The sequence below is a fragment of the Ornithodoros turicata genome, chromosome 1, assembly GCF_037126465.1.
Source record: "Ornithodoros turicata isolate Travis chromosome 1, ASM3712646v1, whole genome shotgun sequence".
NCBI classification, from domain to species: Eukaryota; Metazoa; Arthropoda; class Arachnida; order Ixodida; family Argasidae; genus Ornithodoros; species Ornithodoros turicata.
The window spans coordinates 104988829-104994818 of record NC_088201.1 but is presented as its reverse complement, the minus strand read 5'-3'; the positions used below and the strand labels follow the sequence as shown (position 1 = coordinate 104994818).

The 5990-nt window shown below is 45.3% G+C and overlaps 1 long non-coding RNA gene across 1 annotated transcript; it reads left to right on the top strand.

Annotated features, from left to right (window-relative positions):
- The first annotated feature begins 4104 nt into the window (after window positions 1-4104).
- LOC135367337 (uncharacterized) lies at window positions 4105-4703 on the top strand. Its single transcript, XR_010414429.1, has 2 exons — window positions 4105-4179; window positions 4525-4703. It is a non-coding gene; the product is annotated as an uncharacterized LOC135367337 (long non-coding RNA).
- The last annotated feature ends 1287 nt before the right edge of the window (window positions 4704-5990 follow it).

Here is a 5990-nt window from a genome sequence, read left to right as displayed (position 1 = left end):
ATAAGCTGATTTTGAAATATGTATTTGAAAGTAAGATCACGGGGTTTGAACCTCGTACCATGTTCCCCTGTTGCTCCCTCAGATATCGCGTTTGACAAAATCGCTTCGAAAGCTGCACTTGAAATGGACAATTTTATCAAGTTGTATGGTATATAACAGCGATATAAAATGCAAAACGGTATCATTTGTATATTACTCACTCAACGCGAAACTGTCCATTCTGTCAGCCCTTTGGAGTTCCGGAAAAATTACCGTCCGCCTTTCGAACTCCTTCAGACCGGCCGTATTTTTAATTTAATCCAAATTAAAATTTAATCCAAATGCCGTACTTTTGGTAAAGTTGGCCGTTTTCAACGCCGTTTTTGAAAATGAAGCGGTCGGTCGAGAACAATCCAAATAAATAGAGATGACAGATCAATATCTCTACTAAATCATATAAAAAATTGAGAAGGTACTTTTTGATAAGGGCGAGAAAATATTTTTTATGTCCCACATGGTTACGCGAGGGCCGCACGAAACGGCTCCCTGTGCTGTGAGGCGCGCGAACAGATCGGGTGCCTAGGTTTCACAAGCCGTGTCGTGCGGCCGGATATGAGCATTTCCTCTTTTTTGCCAGCCCTTTTCTTAATCAAATGGGTAGTTTTTATTGTTATCAGTGCATTGGTAAGTATTGTTAGTAGGTGTTTCTCAGACTCTTTCATTCGCGGCGTTTTAAAGTGGTAGTCATGAGAAACGACAGCGATGCTTTCATACTCACAAAGAACCATTATGAGCAAACCATACTATCCCTTCAAATGCGCGTTTCTTATGATTAATAGCAACGCAGATCACGTTGTGAGCGGATAGCTTTTGCTGCATTGTAGCGTCCAAAAACGCGCTCGTACATCCACGTAACCTTTAAGGCGGAATCAACCCAATGTATTCTCTATGGGCATTGCTTTGGGAAGTTCATCTCGAAAACTACCGCAGTAATGGAGCAGTACGCCGAGCTAGTAATACATGGGCAAATTCTGCACGTCCTGACATATTTTTTATCTGAATACAGCAAATAGGCGAATTTAGACGATTTTTTGTTTCTGTGAATGCGAATACATGGAGTCCTATGGGAGCAGCAGAAATCACTTCCTCAGATCTTTCAGCGACGAAATAAACGCCTGAAAAATATGTCAGGACGTGCATCTGTGTCCCCTGATGACAGTACAAGCTAAGTTGCAACGTTAACCTTCGTATTATTCAAGATGAACGGGACAACTGTGTGGACATTTGTCGTCTGCTAGCATGGGCTGCATTGTGCTGCCCCCAGTGGGCTTCCGCTCCGGGAGAGGGGATACATCGAGATGGGAGGTGCGAGAGCGAGAAGGAAGGCAAACGGCTACGTGCACTGCGTGAGGTTGTTGTTTCAACCTGCCTTGGCGACGGGACAGGACGGCGCGTGTCTTATCGTGGTGAATGACTTTGCCTGCTCTATCCGGCGTCAGCGTCGTGCATCGATATTCCTCACGCATGGCCCGTTACTGCGACCTCGGCTGCAATCAGTAGGACATAAATTGGCGTAATCGTGGCGTAATGCACGATACAAATAGGTGTTGAAGAGAAGGTACGTCTTGTACTTTCTGTGTGTCAGTGGCGTGATGTTTTCGGGGGTGCGCTTGTTTTATTACACTGGTTCACGACCCAGTATATGCTTCAGCCTAAATATGGAGCGAAGGACAGTATTCATAGCTGAATCTGGCATGGTCAAGATGTGCTGACATCTCATGCGACCAACACAAGTGCACGATAACATGAGGTGTGCGTGATAAGGTGTCCAGGATGTTACTAAGCTGCCGCTACGGGAAGGATCGCCGTGAAATGTGGCTTGAGAACGAGAAGACGTGCCTTGATTTGGAACAAGTGTGTCGGAAAGACGCTTGAATTGTGTACCATTATTATGGTGTAGCATTCCACTCATGAGGACCTTTCGAACGCCGTGTGCGGCTGTCCTTATATACAACAGCAGGTTCTGTTCGTCATAAATCAGACCATCTGTTTATGGAATTTTATCGTGCATGTGCTTCTCTTCGTTCCTTAGTGCCACTTCTATGTACTCTGGGTCATTCCCAAGTGTGGGAGCTATGTGTACTAGTTGTCAAGAGGACAAAATTAAAGGCAATCAAATGGACTGTTCACCTGCATAGACAAGTGTTATTCATTTCTGCTTAGTTGCACCACGTACACACAGGTGAGCGCAAATAACATGTATGCGGGTGACCGTGACTACAAGAGGTACAAAAAAATCCAGCTAAAGTTATTGACACTGGGCATATAAGACGACGGTTGATCTTGCCTGCGCCTTGCTCTTTATGGATATGAACGAACTGAAGTTCTGAGGCTGGAACAACATAGAAGGGACAAATACATACAATCCAGAAGATGTGGGTTCGAGTCCTACAGCTGGCTAACCTTTTCAGTGACTTTCATCTTTCATCGTTATGGATGTCCGTTGAGTTTTTCCGGGTCTAGCTACAGGATTTGTGTGAGACCAACCACACGGCTTCATCCACAGTTATTCGCGTGCTTGCACCGATGGTTCAGCACATCATATTTTCGGCCGTGTACCTATGTTGAATTATGCGATTATGATACGTGAAATAACAGACGCAGGCAAGTCATGGGTATATTCCTGCCGTCACCCTATCCCCATGGTGTGATTTGCAAACATTTCGATGGGGGGATGGGGGGAGGGCGGATATATTGAAATGAATGTATATATATATATATATATATATATATATATATATATATATATATATATATATATAAAGAATGAAAGGGAAGCGCCAGCCATGCACAGTCCGATTGCTCCCGCAGTGCGCTCACCAACAGGAGCGTATACAGGGTGTTTCAAAAAAACGTGTCATTCGGACTTTATAAAAAAACGGGGCGACGGAAAAATACGGGGTAAACGGCATTTGTGTGGTAACTGAATTTGCCACTTGTATAAATATTTTCATTTGATTTTAATTAAAAGAAATTGAATTTCTTTAATTGAACTCCAAAATTTCCCAAGTCAACCTAACGTTTTTTTTACGGAATTAGAGAGTCCGTAGCGAACTTAGTCAGATCCACCAAGAAATCCGCTCGATATTGCAAATGGAACTGCCCAAAAAAAGTCCCGAAGTTGAAGCTTCGGAGTTTCGGGTATTCAACGGCGCAACAAATCAGTCGCAAATTTGCAAATTCAGTTGCCACACAAATGCCGTTTACCCCGTATTTTTCCATCGCCCCGTTTTTCTATAAAGTCCGAATGACACGTTTTTTGAAACACCCTGTATACAGTTGTGCATAGCCCGGGATTGCATTGCATGCAGACTGAGTCAGACGTGTACAAGATACTCGAAAATGTATTTAAGAAAATACAATAAATACTAACGTTAGATTGTAATTAAGATAGAGTATAAGCAAATGAAAATCGAAGTATTTAAGATAGAGTAAAGTACTTCATATGGTATTTGAAATACAATTAAGGTACTATTCATCCTTGAACGCAAAAAGTCACTGGTCAATGAGGCAAGTTGCTGCTATGTGACATGAATCACCTAAACTCGACGCACTACGCTAGCCGCCTCTGTGTGGTAGAAGTCATCTAAACTAAGTCCCAAAAAGATGACAAAGAGGTACCACATAACCAGCCACCGGCTCTAAAGCGAAACGCACCGCCTCGAAAATATTGTCGCCACCGGCGTGCCAGCTCGGAAGATCTCTCATTGGCTGCGCATTATATGTATAAATATTTGGATGCTCATTGGTCTAAAAAACTGGCGTCAGTTTCCTTCGCGCTGATTGGGCGAGAGTCATTTGACTGAGGAGCGAGCATCCGAACGCGCGAACCGCTCAACGGAAGCAGTCGAACGGAGGAGAAAGAAGAACGACAGAGGAGACATCGCGTCTGTCCGGCCATGCGTGTTCTCTTGGACTGCAACCGTTGTGCACGCAGACGCTACGGGGTAGTTTGAGGGCTTTGAATGCTTTAGATTTAGATTGTGGCGAACTGCTAATGTGAGAACGGAATGGCACATCCACCCCATCATCACAACAGCGGGAAGACGAACATGACATGGAACCCGCCTGCACCTCCAAAGGACGCAGAAATCGTCAGAGAGGAAGTCTGCACTCTTTCCGACGTACTGCAGGTGAACGGTAAGACAAGTTTGATTACTTTTTTGTGACTGAAGGAAGTAATGCAGGTTTATCACGTTAAGTGTATTACGTACAGCATTTACGAGTCACTCGGTACGTTAGCGGCGTTTCATTGTGCAGTGCATTGCCGTAACTTGTACGTTTCTGATATGCCGTTAATCAAAATATGTGTGGTTATGCTAGTTGCCCCTCATGCGCGTCTCAGCCGTTCATTCAGTGTGATCTACGAACATTCGTGACAAATGCCTTGGTGTTCAAATACGAAATCAAGATAGATTGCCTATCATAGCAGTGATTTCCGTGCAGAGTTACTGATCATCAATATATTTTTTTGTTTTGTTTTAGTTCTCCCGCAACCATCGGCAACAACGACGCACATAGCTCAGCATTGGCTTTTGAACGGCCCTTGGATGTCGAAGTACCTAAAGCTCCAGTGAAGCCTGTTACAAGACGTAAAAAGATATGTACTGTAGCTTTTTCGAGGCAGTTCCCGAGGACAAATAAAGTTGATTTGTCATACACCATTGCTTTTTGATTGTCTGCTTCGGGACAGCATGATCGTTGCTCTACAGCAAGACAACAAGCGCCGAAGACAAACGGACGAGTCTTGGGGGGTAGGGGGGACGAGAGGAGAGACAAAAAAACCCGAGGAGAGAAGGGGAAGGAGGTTGGGAAAGGAGGTCGGTCTGCGCATGCGCACTGGGCCCCAGCTTTTTTCCCGCGCTGCAGCTCGGGGACGCTGTGAGTGGCTCCTCGAGATCACGTGGTTTGGGCGCCCGCCATTTTCCCTGGACCATTGCGTAAACGGCAGCTTCCGGCGGATGACATAACTCCACTAAGTATATGTGACCCAAAACAAAGCCAACTTCTAGCAGGTCCCTGCTCGACGAGGTCAGAATTCGGCGTCACCGCGTCAGGGCACACATAATTGAACCCTCATTGGCCAAGGATTAGTACACACAGGGCAACTGTGTTCCCACATTTCTGGTAGAGGTTACGCGACAGGAATACGCATAGCTACTTGATAGATTTGTATCGCCTAATCCGCATGCTGTAATTGTGCACAATGTTATCATCACCCAAATTGCGAAGAACGAAAAATCAGACACAAGTTGGTCGCTCGGCTTTGCTCAGTTCCGTCTCCCCAATTAGCGTTTCTCATTCTGTAAGCAAGTCCAAATGTATTATCACTTCAAGCCGTTCCCAAAGCGGTCAGCAAAACTGCGAAGCGATGACAAACCAGCCGAGACGATCGGAGCAGTTGAGCCAGGCTCCCACAGCTCCCCATAGAGCCCATAGTTTGAGATAATTCAGGCAACACTGAACATGCAACCAATGAAAATGAACTATGATGCCTACCTTTCGGCCAATCAGGAGTCTCTCAATTTGGCTCGCCTTTCGGCCCGGTACTGGCCAGTACTGGCTACCATCGGCTTTTACTTTTACTGGTTTTCATGCCCGACGCTTGGTATTCCGTATTTCAGAACTAGGCAAACTTTTGACAAAATACACATTTATTTGAAACATCGTACTGATTCAATAATCTGACACAAATATCCACCGTCCCTACAGAGTCCAAATCGTTGCGTTCGTTGACCAAGTTCCAACACGAAAACACACACTACTCCCAGAAGTAAGCGACGATCACAGGAGTGCACGCGATTTCACGGTTAGCATCTCCTTTCGTTGGCTGCAGTGCGAAGGTTTCAACGAAGCGGGCAATGCTTGTCGCACGGACACCGAATCCTGTCTCCGTTGTGACTGCATTTGAAAATGCGACGGCGCTCACAAGTGTTCCTCAGGCGTGAGCT